This window comes from Bos indicus x Bos taurus, chromosome 3, assembly GCF_003369695.1.
Source record: "Bos indicus x Bos taurus breed Angus x Brahman F1 hybrid chromosome 3, Bos_hybrid_MaternalHap_v2.0, whole genome shotgun sequence".
NCBI lineage: Eukaryota > Metazoa > Chordata > Mammalia > Artiodactyla > Bovidae > Bos > Bos indicus x Bos taurus.
In genome coordinates this window covers 116,017,907-116,040,236 of record NC_040078.1, presented here as the reverse complement: position 1 = coordinate 116,040,236, position 22,330 = coordinate 116,017,907, and the positions used below count along the sequence as shown (strand labels likewise).

General features: G+C 42.7%; 1 protein-coding gene across 1 annotated transcript in view; it reads left to right on the top strand.

Moving 5' to 3' along the window:
- IQCA1 (IQ motif containing with AAA domain 1) overlaps positions 1-22,330 on the top strand; it is a 187,557-nt gene that overhangs the window by 22,727 nt on the left and 142,500 nt on the right. The window lies entirely within an intron of this gene.

The following is a 22,330-nucleotide window of genomic DNA, read 5'->3' as shown; positions in this document are numbered from 1 at the left end:
TCTCCAGGCAAAAACACTGGAGTGGGTTGCCATTTCCTTCTGCAGTATGTGAAAGTGAAAAGTGAAAGTGAAGTCGCTCAGTCGTGTTCAACTCTTAGCGACCCCATGGACTGCAGCCCACCAGGCTCCTCCATCCGTGGGATTTTCCAGACAAGAGTACTGGAGTGGGGTGCCATTGCTTCGGGTTACATGTGCTTTAATTTGCTTCCTGGGGGTCCCAGAGGCTGCTCTCCAGGTGGAGGCGCTAGGCTGGGCTCTCCTGCAGCGGGCCACAAATTACCACAGATTTAGCAGCTTCAACAGCACAAACCTGTTCCCTCAGTCTCTGTGGGTCAGGGGTCTGGGCTTGGCTGAGTCCTTTGCTCAAGGGCTCATAGGCGGCAGTCTGGGTGTTGGCTGGGGATGGAGTCTCACCTGAGGTTCAACGGGGAAAGAAACAGTGCCCGAGCTTGTGTGGTTGTGGGCCAGATTCAGTTCCTGGTGGGCTGCCAGGCTGAATGCCTCAGTTTTTTCCTAGTTGTTAGCTGGAAGTGGCCCCCAGCCCCTTGCCATGTGGACTGTCCACATGGCAGCTTGGTGGGGTGGGGAGCTGCGTACAGCCCCATGCGAGGATCACGAAAGTGGTGTGCATCGGCTTTGCCCTGACAGTGAAAGTGAAAGTTGCTCAGTTGTGTCCAGCTCTTTGTGACCCCATGGACTATACAGTCCATGGAATTTTCCAGGCCAGAATACTGGAGTGGGTAGCCTTTCCCTTCTCCAGGGGATCTTCCAACCCCAGGTCTCCCACATTGCAGGTGGATTCTTTACCAACTGAGCCACAAGGGAAGCCCAAGAATACTGGAGTGGGTAGCCTATCCCTTCTCCAGTGGGTCTTCCCCACCCCGGAATTGAACCAGGGTCTCCTGCATTGGAGGCGGATTATTTACCAACTGAGCTATGAGGGAAGCTTTGCCCTAGTCTGATGGTAATCAGGGAGTTGTAGGGTCCACTCTGTGTTTTTTAAAACAAAAGTGATGAAAGTCATGGAGCAATGGCCTGAGTGTGGGACCAAATGCTACTTTTTCTATATACGATAATGTCACTGGTAAGATCTTTCCGTTTACTTTAAATCCTAAAACCTCAGAAAATGTAAGCAGTCTCATCTTTGGTTGATTGCAGAACCCACTCCCTGCTCTTGCATCACTTTTTTCATGATCTGTCTAAATGCCAGGTGATGCGATAAATCATTTCAGAATAGCATGCATTTTGCTCTCGGAGAAGGAAATGTCAGCCCACTCCAGTATTCTTGCCTGGAGAATCCTATGGACAGAGGAGCCTGGTGGGCTACAGTTCATAGGATCGCACAGAGTCGGACTGAAATGACTCAGCACGCACACACGTTTTCCTCTGCCCCACATCCTGACTGCTCCACCAGTTTGGCCCAATGTATCATCTGTTGTCAGCACAGGATGGAAAACAGGCGTTATTTTGCTTGAGGGAGGGATTCACCACCGTGGTGCCAACACCTGGAAGAGTATCTTTCCCTGGTGAAGGGGCGTGTGCTCACTGCACCTGTGTTCAGATTTCAGTTGTGGTGTCTAACCTTTACTGTCTCAAAGAATATGGTGACTCATCCCAGAGGGGTATGTGATTCAAGAAGTACCCTGATTTGATCACCTGCATTCTTGATTTCTCTTTCATCTTTGATTTTCAAAAACGAGTCGACATTTCTGTGGGGGACTGAGGGCCCCTGGGATCGCAGCTCCTCTTCCGTTTCTTAGTTGGTGGGGCACTGCGAGCATCACACTGGTGAGTCACTGCCAGCTGTTACAGATCTTTATGATTTTAAGGCGGTGCTGGGTGGAATATTATTCAGCCATTAAAAGAGGGGAATCTTGATACACGCTACGACAGGGATGAACTCTGAGGGTGTTAGGCTAAGTGAAACAGGCCAGTCACAAAAAGACAAATGCTGCATGCTTCCATCTTTATAGGGGACCTAAAGTTGTCAGACCCATAGAAACGGGAACTACAAGGGTGGATGCCAGGGGCATGGTGGAGGGAAGCCAGCAGTTGTTCAATGGGTATAAATTTTTAGTTTGGAAAATAAAAAAGTCTCTCCGAATCTATTGCACAGCAACATGAATATACTCAACACTGCTGAATGGTTTACTTACAAATGGTAAAGGTAACACATTTTATGTTTCGTGTTTTTCACCACAGTTAAAAATTTTTTTTAGCTCACTGAGACATTGAAATGTATACTGAAATGGTTTTATATGAATCATGACTGTTGTATTAATACATGTCAAAAAACTACACGTTAAAAATTTAATGAGACACTATTTCCTTGAATCTAAGATTTCATTCATTATAGGATACATCATGATGGAAAGTGAAAGAAAATGTTTGGGCAAATAAAACACCTCCCTTTTTGTAATACGTATATCCCTAATTTCAGATATGTTAAACCATGAAAAATGTATAGCTTAGAACTGGTAACAGAGGCAAGTTTTATCAGTCTTATTGGGGAGGGAGGTTTTTTCAAGTTATAATTATATTGGAAGAGTTAATATTGTTAAACGACCATACTCTCTCTCTCTTCAGTTGCTAAGCTGTGTCCAACTCTTGCGACCCCATGGACTGTAGCCCACCAGGCTCCTCTGTCCATGGGATCCTCCAGGCAAGAATAGTGGTGTGGGTTGCCATTTCCTTCTCCAGCGACCATACTACACAAGGCAGGTTATGGACCTGGTGTGAACGCTGTACACTCAGTTGCTTCAGTCCAGTCTGACTCTTTGTGACCCTATGGACTGCAGTCTGCCAGGCTCCTCAGTCCATGAGATTCTCCAGGCAAGAATACTGGAGCTGGTTGCCATGCCCTCCTCAGATTCAGTGTTCAGTTCAGTTCAGTCACTCAGTCATGTCCGACTCTTTGCGACCCCATGAATCGCAGCACGCCCAGGCCTCCCTGTCCATCACCAACTCCCGGAGTTCACTCAGACTCACGTCCATCGAGTCGGTGATGCCATCCAGCCATCTCATCTTCTGTCGTCCCCTTTTCCTCCTGCCCCCAATCCCTCCCAGCATCAGAGTCTTTTCCAATGAGTCAACTCTTCGCATGAGGTGGCCAAAGTACTGGAGTTTCAGCTTCAGCATCATTCCTTCCAAAGAAGTCCCAGGGCTGATCTCCTTCAGAATGGACTGGTTGGATCTCCTTGCAGTCCAAGGGGCTCTCGGGAGTCTTCTTCAACACCACAGTTCAAAAGCATCAATTCTTTGGCGCTCAGCTTTCTTCACCGTCCAACTCTCACATCCATACATGACCACAGGAAAAACCATAGCCTTGACTAGACGGACCTTTGCTGTGTAATCCCTATCAAATTACCAATGGCATTTTTCATAGAACTAGGACAAAAGTTTTTTTAATTTGTATGGGATCACAGAAGACCTTAAATAACCAAAGCAATCTTGAGAAGGAAAAACAGAGCTAGAGGTATCAGACTTCCTGATTTCAGACTATACTACAAAGCTACTATAATCACAACAGTATGGTACTGGCACAAAAAAAGACACGTAAGTCAACAGAACAGGATAGAAAGCCCAGAAAGAAACCCATTAATTGACCATGGTCAATTAATCTATGACAAGGAGGCAAGAGTATAAATGGAGAAAAGACAGTCTCTTCAATAAGTAGTGCTGAAAAAACTGGACAGCTACATGTAAAGAATGAAATTAGAACATTCAAAATATCTGCCTACCAGTGCAGGACACACAGAGGACGTGGGTTCAATCGCTGGGTTAGGAAGATCTCCTAAAGAAGGAAATGGCAACCTGCTCCAGTATTCTTGCCTGGAGAATCCTTTGGACAGAGGAGCCTGGCGGGCTACAGTCCATGGGGTTGCAGAGAGTCAGACACCGCTGAAGCAACTGAGCGCCCACATACTAACACCATATACAAAAATAAGCTCAAAATGGATTAAAGACTGAAATGTAGAATCAAGTTATAATTACTGATAAGAGTGTGATGAGGTGTTTATTCTCATACACGGTGAGTTAAACTGATTCAGCTTTTCTGAAAGAGGCAACACGGTCATGAAAATACATCCTTTCCTCCAGTTCTATTTCTATCTTAAGTAAATCATCAGAAATAAAGGTTTATGTGCATAGACATTTCCTACAGTGTTGTTTTTATTAACGAAAAATTGGAAATAATCCTAGTGTTCTAGAGTAGGGATGGAGTTAAATGATTTATGGAGGACTTACATTAAAGTAATGATATGCCACCATTAACAAAATGTTTATGACTTATTTCTGATGTGAAAATGCTCAGAGTGAAAATACAGGATTTAGAATTACACATATAATATGAGTTAAACTAAATATGTAACGTATATCTATGCACACAAAAAAGAAAGTTTAAGTCATGCTCCTCCTAAATGTCAGGACTTTGAAAGTTTTTTGTTTTGATTGTATTTTCCAAACTGTTTAAATTTTACTGCATTAACTGGGAAAAGACACATATTTAAAAATAAAAGCAAATGGCCAAAGAATATTATCAAATTTTTCTTTTCAGATCTCTGAATTGTTTGATATATATACATAGGTGGACAGGTAATGGTACAAAATTATTTCTCTGTTCCACTCATTAGAGAAACACAGATAAGAGATGTACTATAAAAACAGTGGTTATCTCCAATTTTCTACTTCAAAAATTAAGCTAGCAGTCAGAAGATTCAATCTAAGATAATCTAAGTTTAACATGAAATTTTATATAAGAAGCACTTTTGACTTAACCATTTCCATTTAATTTAATTCAGCCAACATTTACTAAAAACCTACGTGTAGTATACCAGAAACTTAGAGAATGGCCAAATGCTATTTTTCCATGGTAAAGTCTTAATGGCTTACACTGATACCAAATAAAGATAGAATTGCTTGTTTTTCATTGTGATTTTTCTGTTTTACTTTGCCGTTTATATTTGCTCAGCTTACATAAAATAAGTCTGTTTTAATTTTTCAGCGATACAGGGTTTGGGCAGTGGAAACAGGACCGCTTGTCTGTTTTGTATTACATGTGGCTTTCTCCAGTTTGCTTTTCCTCCAAGCATGTCTTCTCTTGGTGTTACGTGTTCTATGAAATTGTACACCATTGAGAAATGTATGGATCCAATTTTTAAAAGAATGGTATCTTCTGTTGGCTGGCTGATAACCATAAAAATCCATTACCCCAAATCCTAGGAATGTTTTCAATTAAGTCTATTTTCCACTATATCACTAATTAAGATAGTGTCTACTCATTTTAAAATTTCATTTTTCCATGATTTTATTTTGTTTTGTCAATATATAAACTGTTGCCTTCTCTGATTAAAACAGTGTTTATATCTTTGTGGGAAGCCTGGCATATTTCCAGGGGTGACTATTTAGTAACTGAATCCAGAATTAGAGCAAAAGACATCATTATGTCCTTAGTTCCTGACCAAATGTTGCCTTTACCATTGCCATATAAATTATTTTTTGATATTGCCATTTAAAATATTTATATTCTAAAATCTACAAAGGAAAATAAATAGCACTCTAAAAATTCATGTGCAGTTATTTTAATTGGCAGAGCCAATGGAGTGGATCAAGGAGGAAACTTAATGAATGTAATACATTTTCTTCTGTGGATCCCTTTGAAATAATGTGTCCTACTGCCATGACCATGGTGTATTTTATGTTACCCTGAAGCTATCAATGTTTGCATTATAATAAAGAACACTAGGGGACACTTATTATAGAGGAGGAACTGACACTTCGAAATACATCAGCTAAATCCTCAAAACACCATAAAACCCTGCTCATTTTCAAATTCTAACATGAAACAAGCTACATTATAGATGATTTTTTGGTCAATAAATTGGACGTCTTTCTTATTAACAAATCCCCAGGTAGGAGTTTGGGAGACCAGTGAATGCTCCGGAAAGGCAGCTCTCTCCAGGGGCTCCCCTTGGTCCCCTGTCCTCAACTTCAGGCTCCTTTTTGAGAACTGCTGTCAGAGCCAAAATGAACCGAGAACCAAAATGAAATGGTCTTTACGATCACACTTGGATTTCAACCCCAAACCACAGTATCCAGCTTGGTTCTGTGCCGTATTCATCATGTTTGGCTCCAAATGACCTTTGGTTGTTTTCTAGATGTAAATGTACTAAAACACAGATTTGCTCTGATATACGGGGGTTTGTTTTGCTTTGTTTTGTTGTTCAGTTGCTAAGTCACATCCAACTCTTTGCAACCCCACGGACTGCAGCACACCAGGCTTCCCTGTCCTCCACTTTCTCCCAGAGTTTACTCAAACTCATGCCCATTGAGTTGGTGATGCCATCTAACCATCTCATCCTCTGTCACTCTCTTCTCCTCCTGCAATCTTTCCCAGTATCAGGATCTTTTCCAGTGAGTCGGCTATTCGCATCAGGTGGTCAAAGTACTGGAGCTTCAGCATCAGTCCTTCCAGTGAATATTCAGGGTTGATTTCCTTTAGGATTGACTGGTTGGATCTCCTTGCAGTCCAAGGGGCTCTCAAGAGTCTTCTCCAACACCACAGTTCAAAAGCATCAATTCTTCAGCACTCAGCCTTCTTCATGGCCCAACTCTCACATCCGTACATGACTACTGAAAAACAACTCTCACATCCATACAAAGACTATGCAGAACTTTGTCAGCAAAGTGATGTCTCTACTTTTTAATTAGTTTCGTTTTAGTTTTTAAATGCAAAAGAAAAAAAAAGTATATACATATATATATATATATATATATATATATGTTCCCTAAGTGGGGGCAGCAGCATCTTAGAAATGAATGCATGTCTCTGCAGGCTTTAAAGGGTTGCTCAGCAGGATGGATGAAGAGACAGGCATCTCGGTGGGCCCTTGGCCATGTGGGGCGGGGGTGGGGACACTTTGAGCCACACACTCACCTGCCCTCCGAGGCTCTGTTTCTCCTTCTGTAGAAAAAGGATGGTGCCACCTATTTGCCAGAGCTGTTAGAAGGGCTTCCGGACCCAGCCTGGAGCTTGGACAGGTTGCCTTCAAGAAATGGTGGCTGATGTTTATCATCTTGGAGAATTATGTTACACTGTCATAATGACAGAATGATTTTGTGCAAAGGATGACTGTCAGGACCCGTGATGACTTTTCTATGTAACAAAACACAGAATATTTCAAAATAAGTCATTGCCTAACAGCATGCGCATGGCACTGATTTCAAAGAGAAACTTTTCTGGCCCTTGTTTTGTGCTGTTCATGTTACGTACCCGACTCCTCGGCCTTCTTAATCGATAGAAATTGATGAGGGAGGAGGAGAAGTTCAGGCAAGGCTTTTTGGGGGCCCTGCTGCAGCAAGGGGAGCAAACACAAGGAACAGGTTTCCTTGCTCACTCCCAGGGTGGGGGTAGGGGGTGTGAGCTGGTTCCTTATACAGGGTGAGGGTAGCGGTGTGTGCAGGGGTCGGGCTGGAGGGGTGGCCTAGGTGGTTTGCCAACCCCTAAGGCGGTGGTGTGTGCAGGAACACGCCCCCAGAACCTTGCTTTTGCTCTCTCATCTCAGAGCGTCAGGCTTCCCTGGTGTTCAGTTCAGTTCAGCTGTGCCCTACTCTTTGTGACCCCATAGACGCAGCACACCAGGCTTCCCTGTCCATCACCAGCTCCCAGAGCTTGCTCAAACTCATGTCCATTGAGTCTGTGATGCCACCCAACCATCTCATCCTCTGTCATCCCCTTCTCCTCCTGCCTTCAGTCTCTACCAGCATCAGGGCCTTTTCCAATGAATCAATTCTTCACATCAGGTGGCCAAAGTATTGGAGCTTCAGCATCAGTCCTTCCAATGAATATTCAGGACTGATTTCCTTTAGGATGGACTGGTTTGATCTCGTTGTAGTCCATGGGACTCTCAAGAGTCTTCTCCAACACCACAGTGGTAAAGGAGACGCGGTGCAGGAGATGCAGGTTCGATCCCTGGGTTGGGAATGGAAATGGAGAAGGCAATGGCCACTCCAGCATTCTTGCCTGGAGAATTCCATGGACAGAGGAGCCTGGTGTGCCACTGTCCATGGGGTTGCAAGAAGAGTCAGACAGGATTTAGCAACTAAACAGCAACCTCAGAGTGGCAGTTGGGTGTTCATTCTCTCTGCATCTTGTTGTCTGTAACTGACCACAACTGTACACGCACACAGTTATTTTTAGTCCCTTATAGTTTCTTTGTGTTTTGTTTCTGGAGGAGACTTGTCCAGGTGCAAGCACTGCAGCAAAGGGTCCCAGGTCCCAGCCTGTCTCATTCAGATTTACGAACTTGAAATTAGTCTGTTAAAAGTATGATCTGGAAAAGCAGTGCCGTTGGAAAGCCCACAGGGTCCCAGTCTTAAGGCAGCTGCAGGGGGAGAATTCAGGAGATCCCTGGGGCAGTGGGTACCGCCCACCATGTACTGTGTGTGTTATTCCAGGAAGATATTTACAAAGCAGGAAAAGCAGTGATCCTGATACAGGCATGCATGGAAGGCTGTCAGATTGAGCAGGGGCATGAGCGTGGGGAGGACACTCTAAATAACCTTGTGACTTAGAAATCCAGCTCAGGAGGCTTTGGGGGGAAAAGAATCACCATTTTCTGTTAAATAGGATTTTACAGTCTGGTTAACTGGGAACCTTTAGTTTTTTTCTTTTTTTTTCTGAAGTGTGATTGGCACGCAGGATCGTACTACCTTCAGGTGTGCATCATACTGATTTGACGTTTACACGCGTTTAGAAATGGTCACCCCACAAAGGTTTTACGGTGTAATTGACTACATTCCCTAGGCCTTACAGTTCAGTCCTATGACTTACTATTCTATAACTGGACGTTGGTATCTCTCTATCACTTTTGCCCATTTCTCTCACCCCGTCCCTCTTTCCTCTGGCCACAGCCACTTTGTCCTCTGTCAACGAGGAGTCGGTTTCTGTTTTGATGTTCATGTGTTTTGATTTTTAGATTCTACATATAAATGAAATCATATGCTATTTGCCTTCCTTTGTCTACCTTATTTCACTTAGCATACTACTCTCCAGGTCCATTCCTGTTGCCACAAACGGCAGGACTTCATTCTTTTGTGTGGCTGAGTAATATTCCACGTGCGTGTATGTTTTATATATTCATCATCTGTATTCATTTATCTATCGCGTGGACACTTAGGTTGCTTCTGTATGTCAGCTATTACAAATAATGAGTCAGTGAACATATATCTTTTTGAATATTTTTGTTTTCTTCAGATCAGTACCCAAAATGAGATTGCCGGATTGTATGGTAGTTCTGTTTTTAATTTTTTTGAGAAATCTGCCCACTTTTTCATAGTGGCTGCACCAATTTACATTCCAACATTGTACAAGGATTCCCATTTCTCCACATCCTCACTAACATTTATTATTTTTTTGTCTTTTTAATCACCAGTCAGACAGGTCTGAGGAGATATCTCATTGTGGTTTTGATTTTGATTTCCCTGATAGTTAGTGATGTTGAGCATGTTTTCATGTGTTTCTTTTGGCCATCTGTATGTCTTCTTTGGAAAAATGCCTCTTGTCATCTCATTTTTTTAATCAGGCTGTTTGTTTTTTGCCATTAGATTGGATAAGTTCTTTATATAATTTGGATATTAACCCTTTTTCAGGTATATAATTTGCAGATCCTATCTCCCATTCAGTAGGTAGCCCTTTCGTTTTGTTAATCATTTCCTTTACTGTGCAAAAGCATGTCGTTCCATTGTTTGTTTTTGCTTTTGTTGCCTTTACTTACAGTTGTTGTTCAGTCACTCAGTCATGCCCAACTCTTCACAACCCCATGAACTGCAGCACGCCAGGTTTCCCTGTCCTTCACTATCTCCTGGAGTTTGCTGAAACTCATGTCCATTGAGTCAGTGTTGCCTACCAATCAACTCATCCTCTGTCACCTCCTTCTCCTCTTACCCTCAGTCTTTCCCAGCTTCAGGGTCTTTTCCAGTGAGTTGGCTCTTCGAATCAGGTGGTCAAAGTATTGGAGCTTCAGTTTCAGCATCAGTCCTTCCAATGAATATTCAGGGTTGATTGTCTTAGGACTGACTGGTTGGACCTCCTTGCTGTTCAGGGGACTCTCAAGAGTCTTCTCCAGCACCACAGTTTAATAGCATCAATTCTTCAGTGCAGGGAGAAGTCCAAAATAATATTGTTCAGACTGATGTTAAAGAGTTTATCGCCTGTGTTTTCTTCTAGGAACTTTATAGTTTCAGGCCTTACCTTGAAGTCTCTAATCTATTCTTGGGGCTTCCCTGGTGCCTCAGTGGTAAAGAATCTGCCTGCCAATGAAGGAGACTTAGGTTCAATCCTTGGATTGGGAAGATCCCCTGGAGAAGGAAATAGTAACCCGCTCCTTCCCTTGTAGCTCAGTTGGTAAAGAATCTGCCTGCAGTGCAGGAGACCCTAGTTTGATTCCCGGGTTAGAAAGATCTCCTAGAGAAGGGATAGGCTACCCACTCCAGTATTCTTGGGCTTCCTTTGTGACTCAGCTGGTAAAGAATCTGCCTGCAATGCAGGAGACCTGGGTTCGATCCCTGGGTTGGGAAGATCCCCTGGAGAAGGAAATGGCAACCTACTTCAGTATCCTTGCCTGGAAAATCTCAAGGACAGAGGAGCCTGGTGGGCTGCAGTCCATGGGGTCAAAAAGAGTCAGGCACGACTGAGTGACCAGCACTTTACTTTAACCAGTATTCTTGCCTGGGAAATCCCATGGACAGAGGAGCCTGGTGGGCTGTAGTTCATGGGGTCACGAAAGAGTCAGACGAGTCTTAGCAACTAAACAACAACAACAATCCGTATTTTATTTATTCTCGCATGGTGTGAGATGGGGGTCCAGTTTCACTCTTTGCCTGTGGTTGTCCGGTATTCCTTCCCGCGTCTGTTGTAGACTCTTTTCTCCATTGCATATCTGTGCCTCCTTTGTTGTAAATTAACTGGCCATATGTGCATGGGTTTATTTCCGGAAAGTATCTGTTGTTATTCTCACTCTGCTTCATTCTTGCCGCAGGCCCCCAGGACATCAGAAACTCAAGGAGATAGAGGATTCTCTTCCTTTTGTCACCCGATCCCAGGGGTCTTTATCTGTATTCTAGGGCAGGACACATGCTTTTATTCATCTCAGATTTGGACCCAATACGGAGTCCACTACTGGCGAAGAGAAGGGAAGGCCAGCCCAGCCCGGTTCAGGTGCTGTTTCCACCACTTACTCGTGTGTGAGCTGGGGAGGCGACTTGACATCTCGGGGCCTAAGTCTCCACACGTGCAAAGTGCAGATAGGGCTGGCACCCAGCTCCTGGACGTGAGCTAAAGAAACCAGTGCCCATAAAGCGTTTGAAACAATGTCTGACACATGAAGTGTCCCCTATTCGTTTTTGAAATGGCTGATCGTCGTGGGTTTAAATACATCATTCATGATTCAAAATGTTTATTCCATTGCCGTTTTTGTCTGTTTAAGTTAGCCATGATCAAAATGGTTAATATCCCAGTGTGGGCAAGATTTGGGATAAAAGGCTGTTGTTTACTGCTGGGGGTGGGGGGCGTGAAGTCAACCCTCAGTCTCTTACCAGGCAGCTCAGCAATGTCTATTAAAATTACAAACGTGCAGGTTTTCAAAGTATGATCCATGGTACCCATAAAAAGCCATTTTCACACAAAATATTTTAAGCCAGAAGAAATGCATCAGTGAAGAGATACAACAGAGCATAGAGGGTTAAGAGCAGAGACTCTAGAGGTACACGCTTCAGGTCAAACCACAGTCTGCCACTTGCTGGCTGTGCGACTCTGGACAAGTTCCTTGACCTCTCTGTACCTCAGTTTCTGCATATATAAAATGAAGGTAGTAAAGGTATTCATATGTTAGGCTGCTTATTTATTGTTAGAAATAAATTAATATTTGCAAACCAGTCAAAATAGCATCTCAAAAACTGTAAGTGCTGTTGAAGTGTTTATTTTAAAACATTTTTAAAGACTATAGGATACAAAAGTAGCCAGTTAAGCTCCCACCACTACGCTAATCAGCTAATAGGCTCAACTGTGCTGTTCTAGCCCAGCTGCTACTCAATCAAACTTTACTAAAAATTTTAGAAATTAGATATAACAGGGTAGAAATTGCTTTATTTTTCATTGTGTTGCACCCATTCAAATTGTGGCATGGAGATCAAACCAGTCAGTCCTAAAGGAGGTCAATCCTGAATATTCATCGGAAGGACTGATGCTGAAGCTGAAGCTCCAATACTTTGGCCACCTGATGCAAAGAGCCGACTCATTGGAAAAGACCCTGATGCTGGGAAATATTGAAGGCAGGAGGAGAAGGGGATGATGGAGAATGAGATGGTTGGATGGCATCACTGACTCGATGGACGTGAGTTTGAGCACATTCCGGAAGATAGTGAAGGACAGGGAAGCCTGGCGTGCTACAGTCCATGGGGTCGCAGAGTCATACATGACTGAGCGACTGAAAAACAACAACAAAAATAAAGATTAACCATAACTAAAGTATAAGCAGAGGGCAAAACAAAGCCGTCAGCTCTGACTCTCCACACAGCCTTCACTCCACTTCTTCTTGCTGGGTTCGTCTTTCTGAGTAAGTGTGTTTCTATAAACACAGGCATATAATTGTAGATGTGTTACTCTGAAATGAAATGCTGAAACAAAGGGCTTATTTTTGTAAACTGAAACACACGTACACAGGCACATACACGCATACACACGATCTTAAAACAGACCAACTGAAGAGCAGTTTACTCCACAGCATGAGGCATTCCATGAGCAAATTAGAGCCAGAAGCGTGTGGCGTGGCCGATGGGTTGCTGGCGTGGCTCTGAGTGCTCCCTAATGATGCCCTCTCAGGCTGTGTCCAGGAGGCAACCGGAGCTAATTAATCTCTGCACGGACTCGCCGGGCATCTGCTGGAGTGGACAGTGGACCCTCTTCCTTCCCATCACTTCTCCATCCTCGCCTCCCGTGACTGCAGAGCATGAAAGAGAAGCAAAACCCCCAGGACCATGAGCTGCTCAAGAAAGTTGCCAGTATTAAATCACTTATTTGCGAGGCTGATGAATTGGCCAGATTGTCATTTGGACAAATGTCCATTTTATCTTACTAATTTGAAGAAGGATTTTTAAAGACAAAGCCCATCAAACATTAGATAAGCATTTTAAGTTAATGGACCATAGAGTCCCATTTCTCCACAAACCCAGGAAGCATCATCTTATGTCCTATTTTTACAGCACCATCAATTATTAATATGTATATTTTTGCTGACGGAGGACCTTGCTATAAACGTAGGTTTCGTTAACCAGTTCTGGGCCATTAACCATGGAAAGCTTGTAAATATAATGGTTTATTCACATGGGAAGCCTTCATTAAGATGCATTATTCTACAGCTGATGTATTTCCATATATAGTATATTATCGTGTTCTCTATTTCCCTTTAATATTCATAATTTATTTTTAAATGAGTTGCTGTTTATACGGCAAGTTAACAAATTTGAGTTCCATATGACCAAAGTTGCTAAAGAAGAAAAGATGTTTTAGCCCAAAGGAAAAGCTACTCATTAACATAGGACCTAAATATATTATAACCTTTAAATTCAAAAGCAACTAGAGAAAGAAACTACAAATGACCCCAAATGTATTTTTGTCAGAGAAAGTCTATCTCAAGAAACACGCATGAATACACACATATTAACAGCCCAGCATGGTGTAATAGGGGAAACACACACCCAGAGGACTCCAGAAACCTTATTGCCAGCTTATTCATTAACATATGACGGCCTGGGGGGGGGGTGGTGGGTGGTCATTAGCTGATGGACCTCAGAGTCCCCATCTGTTCAATGGGATAATCGGATCCTCACTTCTGTCTCTAAAGATGGATGTAACATCAATGAAGAGATGTACAGCAAGAACGTGTGGGACAGAGTGTCATGCCAATTACAAAACTCTGGTGAGGGCAGGGAGACTTCTGTTTCGTCGTAGATCATGGATGTGTCAGAAAGTTGGCCGACCACTTTGTATAGAACTGTTGAGAGGACACCAGTCAGAGTCGCCTACTCGTTAATTCACTGTAAATTTTTTTTTATTTATTCACTTTTGGCTGCACTGGATCTTCATGGTTGATCGGGCCGTTTGCCGGTTGCGGCTTCTCATTGCCGTGGCGCCCCTGTTGCAGAGCATGGGCTCAGGGGTGCCCGGGCTCAGTAGCCGCCTCTCTCAGGCCCAGTAGCTGTGGCACGTGGGGCTTAGTTACCCCAGTTACCCCGCAGCACGACGGACCTTCCCAGACCAGGGATCAAACCTGTGTCCCCTGCATTGGACGGTGGATTCATAACCACTAGACCACCAGAGAAGTCCCTTATAAATTCACTTTTAAGGATTCAAAGGCGGCAAGGCCCGGCTAAAACACAGTTTGCATGTGTTGACTGTATGGAAAAAATCTGCTGTGATTTACTGTAAGAACAATGTAGTGTGTTGGGGGCGGGAGGGGAATGTCATATGAGTCACTGGTAAAGAATCATAACATTGACGCATGACCTTAAAACAAGTTTACACTTTCATCAGAGACAAAGAAGTTTGGGTCCTTTGTAGCAGAGATGCATTTGAACTTCTTAATAAAAACAGTGGACTTTAGGAGAGATCAGATAAAAATCTCTGTGAGTTATAAACTTGTATTTCATGACACCAAGAAGGTAAAACATTACCTGAAAAATATAAGAATTGGTTATTTTTCTCAATGATTAGATAAGGGGAATTCCTATCTCTCTATTTTGACACAAAATCATGACTTTAGTTGTATATTGAAGCAAATTCAGATCACTGGTTTTTTAACATTGTTTTTTAAAATGATTCTGTAATTCTTATTCTAGATTCACTTTTAAAGTTGTTTTAGGGTTTTTTCCCTAGTCAAAAGTTGTACATTCTCATGTTCTCATTATACTAAACTTTAGACAGTAGGCTCATTTTGTTAGACATTCTAATGCATATTTTTATTGAGTATTATATGTGTGATTTTCTTTTTTTTTCAACTGACCTTATGTAATTAAGTGAATTCTAACAGCATCTCAATTGTGAATTCAAGTAGAGAAATGCCTCCTGGGGCTTATAAATATTTCTTGGGAATAGTGTGTGTGTGTGTTTGCACCTGCATACTTGCTAAATTTAATCATTTCATCCACTTGGAATTTACTTTTATATATATCTTAAATATGTATATTGGCATTAGTGGTAAAGAATCCACCTGCCAGTGCAGGAGACCTAAGAGACTTGGGTTCAATCCCTGAGTCAGGATTGAAGATCCCCTGGAGGAGGAAGTGGCAACCCATCCCAGTATTCTTGGCTGGAAAATTCCATGGACAGAGGAGCCTGGCAGCCAACAGTCCATGGGGTCACAGAGTTGGACACAACTGAGCATCTGAGCACATGACCTAAAATGAGTCTTTTAAGACTGTCTTTTTTCCACGTAATTGATTTAAATGTACAGTTTTGCTGATGACTTTTGTAAATAAGGCCTTGAATTTTGTCATACACTTGTTTCACAGATTTAGAAAGGACTTTCGTGTCTTTCTCATACCCCTGGGACTTTCTTTACCTGGTGCAGTTCAGTTCAGTTCAGTCGCTCAGTCGTGTCCGACTCTTTGTGACCCCATGGACTGCAGCACGCCAGGCCTCCCTGTCCTGGTAGCCCCCAACATCCTTGGGTTTCACCTGCTAAGATGTTGGTGCCCCTGGTGTAATGATAAAGCACGACCAGGTGCCAGGCTCCTTGGCTGGCTTTGGGCTCCATGGACTCCTCACAGCCTAATGCTGTCCCATCCTTAGGAGAATCAGCGCCTTGTTCGATATCACGGAAGCAGCAAGTGGCCCTGCCAAGACATAAACCAGGGATTCTGTCCCCAAACCCCCAAGCATGGCCTTGGATCACAGAAGCTAGGGGTCAGTGGCTGCCTCTGCCATCTGCCTGCTGTGTGAATTGGGGAACATTAACTAGCCTCTCTAGTTCCATTTCCTTGTTTGCTGTTGTTTTCTCCCGTTTCTTTATATGATAAGAATACCTGCCTGGCTGGCTTGCTGTAAGGCCTAAAACATTGTTTCTCTCCAGTGAGCGTGCACAGCAGAAGCTCAGGAAATCATCCTGTGTCTTCCTCTGTGATTCCTCTCTTAGTCCTCCCTCCTCCGTCTCTCCTTCTCTGCCCGTTCCCTTTCCTCCGCCTCCCCACCTCACTTCTCCCCTTCCCCTCTTCCCTCCCCCTTTTCATCTCCTCCTCCCCCTCCACTTCCTCTTCTTTCTCTTTCTCATCCTCCCTGTAGACTCTGTAGGCAGTATGGTCTCTGTCCCAGCTATTCAGGGTGGCCATTGTAGTGTGAAGCTGCCATAGACAATGTGTAAATGAATGGGGATGTCTGCATTCCAGTAAACTTTATTCACAAAAATAATGGGCCAGGTTTGACCTGTGGGCTCTCAGTGACTAAACCATTTTCTAGAGCCAACTAGTTTTTCCTCAAACCTGATTATTATCAGAATCACTTGAAGATTTTACCAAACTACAATATTTATTTGCTTCTACCTCACCACCAGGGTGGAACTAGGAGTCTGTACTTTTTTTAATGCTCTTCACAATTTTGAGGAAAAATGTGAATGTGGAAAAAAAGAACTCACTAGTATATCTGAGGATGTATTCCATCTGAAATAATTTCCCTGAACAAGTTCAGTTCAGTTTAGTCGCTCAGTCGTGTCCAACTCTTTGCGACCCCATGGACTGCAGCATGCCAGGCTTCCCTGTCCATCACCAACTCCCAGAGCTTACTCAAACTCATGTCCATCATGTCAGTGATGCCATCCAACCATCTCATCCTCTGTCGTCCCCTTCTCCTCCCACCTTCAATCTTTCCCAGCATCAGGGTCTTTTCGAGTGAGTCAGTTCTTTGCATCAGGTGGCCAAAGTACTGGAGTTTCAGCTTCAGCATCAGTCCTTCCAATGAATAGTCAGGACTAATTTCCTTTAGGATGAACTGGTTGGATGTCCTTGCAGTCCAACTGACTCTCAAGAGTCTTCTCCAACACCACAGTTCAAAAGCATCAATTCTTCAGCACTCAGCTTTCTTTATAGTCCAACTCTCACATCCGTACATGACCACTGGAAAAACCATAGCCTTGACTAGATGGACCTTTGTTGACAAAGTGATGTCTCTGCTTTTTAATATGCTGTCTAGGTTGGTCATAACTTTTCTTCCAAGGAGCAAGCGTCTTTTAATTTCATGGCTGCAAGTCACCATCTGCAGTGATTTTGGAGCCCCAAAAATAAAGTCTCTCACTGTTTCCACTGTTTCCCCATGTATTTGCCATAAATGATGGGACTATGCCATGATCCTAGTTTTCTGAATGTTGAGTTTTAAGCCAACTTTTTCACTCTCCTCTTTCACTTTCATCAAGAGCCTCCTTAGTTCTTCTTCACTTTCTGCCATAAGGACAGTGACCCTGAACAGAGTGGCTACTAAAAACAAGAAAGGAGCAAATATAAAATTAGAAAGAATTGTGGGAAGATAAAAGCATGCTCAAAGAAGCAAAACAATAGTAACCCTCCTGATATTCTAAATAATTCCAAATAATAAGCGGACGTAACTGAAAGCCAAATTAATTGTGAAAGATAAATCTTTCGTAGCGCAGTGCAAGCAAATAAGGGGGAGATGGAAAATACAAGAGAAAAGTTCAGGTCAAACTGGTGACCTGCCATTTATGCAGTATTTATTGCAGGAGAAGAAACGGAGATAAATAACAGAAGGACACAGAGGGGAAGACATAATTCTTTTTTTTAAGTAAACATCTCTTCATTTTGCTTACTCATTTTGGCCACGCCAGGTGGCGTGCAACATCTTAGTTCCCTGACCAGAGATCCAACCAGTGCGTTGGAAGCACAGAGTCTTTAGCCACTGGATCATCAGGGAAGTCCCAAGAAGTAATTCTTTATATTGAATTGACCTACCAAATGCAGGATGTGATGCATGAAGAAATGCACTCACCTGGATGCATTGTGATGAACTTTCAAAAGTCTGTAAAGCATCCCAAGAGCAGAAAAGCTTGTCTACAAAGCAGCAGTCATTAAAGTCCCAACAAGCTAGTTCCTGGCAGCTCTGCCTGTTAGAAGTCTTCTCCAAGGTTGCCATTGGAGGGGGAGGGACCAAATAAAGACATTTTAGAAATGCAAGTACTTAGAATATTTATGGCTGATTATATCCATCCTGAAAGTTGCACTCAAGGACATGCTTCGACAAAATGAAAACTGAATAAGACAATGAAGAGTAAATAAAGAAACCAAAACGGGTTAAATCTAAATAGTTACTAATTTTTAAAGCTAATCACAATCTGTGATTATAGAATAGAAGTTTGGGGGAATAAAAGTAAACACATGCAGAGCTCCTAGACTTCCTTAAAGAAATAGTAGAGATACTAATGAATTCTAGACATAGATAGAAATACAGGTGATAATTATTGTGTTTAAAAAAACTTCAGAATAACTGGCAGAAGATTAAAAATAAGATGTACAATTTATTAACCACTACATGGCAAGAATGAACAAAGCTAACTGCATAAACCCAACAAAAGATGTTTGTTAGTGACTTAGTCATGTCTGACTCTTTGAGACCCCGTGGACTGTAGCCCACCAGGCTCCTCTGTCCATGGAATTCTCCAGGCAAGAATACTGGAGTAGGTTGCCATTCCCTTCTCCATGGTGTCTTCCTGACTGACGGATTGAACCCAGGTCTCCTGCAGGCAAATTCTTTACTGTCTGAGCCATCAAAAGACAGGAAAGGGAAAATAAGAAATTGTGTTAAAAATTATAAGATGGCAGAATTAGCTCCAAATATTTTACTTATCTAAATTAATAATTAAGTTCCTCTTTTCTGTAATTCTCAGATTGAATTTTAATACCCAGTTATATGCTGTTGAAAGGGAGAAACTTCAAGCAAACTGATGCTGAAAAGTTTAAAACAAAGGAACATAAGAAATATATCAGTGTTGTTGTCCAGTTGCTCAGTCATGTCCGACTCTTTGCGACCCCATGGACTGCAGCACACCTGGCCTCCCTGTTCTTCACCATCTCCTGGAGCTTGCTCAAACTCATGTCTATTGAGTCAGCGATGCCATCCAACCATCTCATCCTCTGTTGTCCCCTTCTTCTGCCTTCAGTCTTTCCCAGCGTCAGGGTCTTTTCAGTGAGTCAGCTCTTTGAATCAGGTGGCTAAAGTATTGGAGCTTAAACTTCAGCATCAGTCCTTCCAATGAATATTCAGGGTTGATTTCTTTTAGGAATCACCAGGGAAGTTCGTGACTGACTGGTGTGAGCTCCTTGCAGTCCAAGGAACTCTCAAGAGTTTTCTCCAACACCACAATTTAAAAGCATCAATTCTTCAGTACTCAGTTTTCTTTATGGTCCACCTCTCACATCTGTACATGACTACTCGAAAAACCATAGCTTTGACTAGAAGGACTTTTATTGTCAAAGTAATGTCTCTACTTTTAATATGCTATCTAGGTTTGTCATAGCTCTTCTTCCAAGGAGCAAGTGTCTTTTAATTTGATGGCTGCGGTCACCATCCCCAGTGATTTTGGAGCCTAAGAGAATAAAGTCTGTCACTGTTTCCATTGTTTCCCCATCTATTTGCCATTAAGTGTTAGGACCAGATGCTATGATCTTCCTTTTTTGAATGTTGAGTTTTAAGCCAACTTTTTCACTCTCCTCTTTGACCTTCATCAAGAGGGTCTTTAGTTCCTCCTCTCTCTACCATAAAGGTGGTATAATCTCTGTGTCTGAGGTTATTGATACTTCTACAGCAATCTTGATTCCAGCTTGTGCTTCATCCAGCCCGGCATTTTGCATGATGTACTCTGCATAGAAGTTAAATAAGCAAGGTGACAATATACAACCTTGACGTACTCTTTTCCCAATTTTGATACAGTCTGTTGCTCCCTGCCCAGTTCTAACTGTTGCTTCTTGACCTGCATACAGGTTTCTCAGGAAGCATGTAAGGTGGTCTGGTATTTTCCATCTCTTCCAGTGTGTTGTGATTTTCCAGTTTGTTGTGATCCACACAGTTAAAGGCTTTAGCATAGTTAGTGAAGCAAAAGTAGATGCTTTTCTGGTATTCTCTTGCTTTTTCCATGATCCAAGAGATGTTGGCAATTTGATCTTGGATTCCTCTGCCTTTTCTAAATCCAGCTTGTACATTTGGAAGGTCTTGGTCCACTTACTGTTAAAGCCTGGCTTGGAGAATTTTGAGCATTATTTTACTAGCTTGTGAGATGAGTACAATTGTGCGATAGTTTGAGCATTCTTTGGCATTGCCTTTCTATGTGATTGGAATGAAAACTGACCTTTTCCCGTCCCGTGGCCACTGCTGAGTTTTCCAAATTTGCTGGCATATTGAGTGCAGCACTTTGACAGCATCATCTTTGAGGATTTGAAAGAGTTCAACTGGAATTCCATCACCTCCACTAGCTTTGTTCGTAGTGATGCTTCCTAAGGCCCACTTGACTTCACATTCCAGGATGTCTGGCTCTAGGTGAGTGATCACACCATCCTTGTTATCCTGGTCATGAAGATCTTTTTTGTACAGTTCTTCTGTGTACCCTTGGCATCTCTTCTTAATATCTACTGCTTCTGTTAGGTTCATACCGTTTCTGTCCTTTATTGTGCCCATCTTTGCATGATATCTTCCCTTGGTATCTCTAATTTTCTCAAAGAGAGCTCCAGTCTTTCCCAATATATTGTTTTCCTGTATTTCTTTGGATTGTTCACTTAGGAAGGCTTTCATATCTCTCCTTGCTGTTCTTTGGAACTCTGCATTCGGATATGTATATCTTTCCTTTTCTCCTTCGCCTTTTGTGTCTCTTCTTTTTTTCAGCTATTTGTAAAGCCTCCTCAGACAGCCATTTTGCCTTTTTGCATTTCTTTTTCTTGGGGATGGTTTTGATCACTGCCTTCTATACAATGTTACGAACCTCCGTTCATAGTTCTTCAGGCACTCTGTCTATCAGATCTAACTCAAATGTATCAGTGAGTTTGGGTTAACTTGGTAGAGTAAGCACACGTGTTTTATTGTTCTTTCTGCCCAATGAGGAGTGAACTGAGATCCTGTTCTGAGAAGGAGGATTAAGAGAACTTCTGTGTTCATGGCAGTGAGACCCACAGCTCCCTCCCTCTTCCGGGGTTGGGCAGCCATGCTTCTACTGCATCCGGAGCAGGTGGGAGAAGTTCTATCTGCAGAAACTGACCAGCTCAAAAGAAACACATTTGGATACTGATATTCAGATACCTCAACAAATATTCAGATACCCCCAGGCTCCTCTCTCCATGGGATTCTTCAGGGAAGAATACTGGAGCAGATTGTCATTCCCTTCTCCAGGGGGTCTTCCAGACCCAGGGATTGAACTCTGGTCTCCCGCGTTGCAGGCAGATTCTTTACCATCAGAGCTATCAGGGAAGCCCATCTTCAGATACCTCCAACAAAACAGCTTGACAGCATCATCTTTGAGGATTGTCAAAGATGTCAATCCAGCAGTCAGCAGCTACCCTACACAGCATCCAAACAGGTCTGGGAGCCTCCTCCTAAGCAAGGGTGAGCATCAAAGACTTGCCAGTCACTTAGAGACAGAGATGCAACAGAAAAGAAATTGGAAGGAGTAAGAGGAAGAGAATAAAAATGAAAAACAAAATTCTGAAAGTAATAACCTTAGAGAAACAAAAATAGATTATTGAATCCAGGGATTAAAGCACCATGCCCCCCAGCAAGGGAAAACCAAAAAACAGGACAGTGCTGTTGAAGAGTTAAAATATAATAGTAGAAATTTCAAAAAATAAAGTTGAAAAAAAAGAAAATCTCCTAAAAAGTAGCCAAATGACAAAGTGATGGGTGAGGGATATATGTAAAGAAAATTGCAGGAGTTCCTTGGAAAAAAAGAAGGAAACAGAGGAAGGAAATTGTAAAGAAACAGTAACAAAAAACAAACAAACAAAACTTATAACAAAAGGCTAGGGAGTTTCAGATCTAAAATGGGCCCTGGCTTTCAGTTGTATCCATATCTTGGCTATTGTGAATAATGCTGCAGTGAACAGGGGGTGTAGATATCTCTTTAGGTCATTTCCTTTGAATTCAGTTCAGTTCAGTCACTCAGTCATGTCCGACTCTTTGCGACCCCATGGACTGCAGCACGCCAGGCCTCCCTGTCCATCACCACCTCCCGGAGTCCATCCAAACCCATGTCCATTGAGTCGGTGATGCCATCCAACCATCTCATCCTCTATGGTC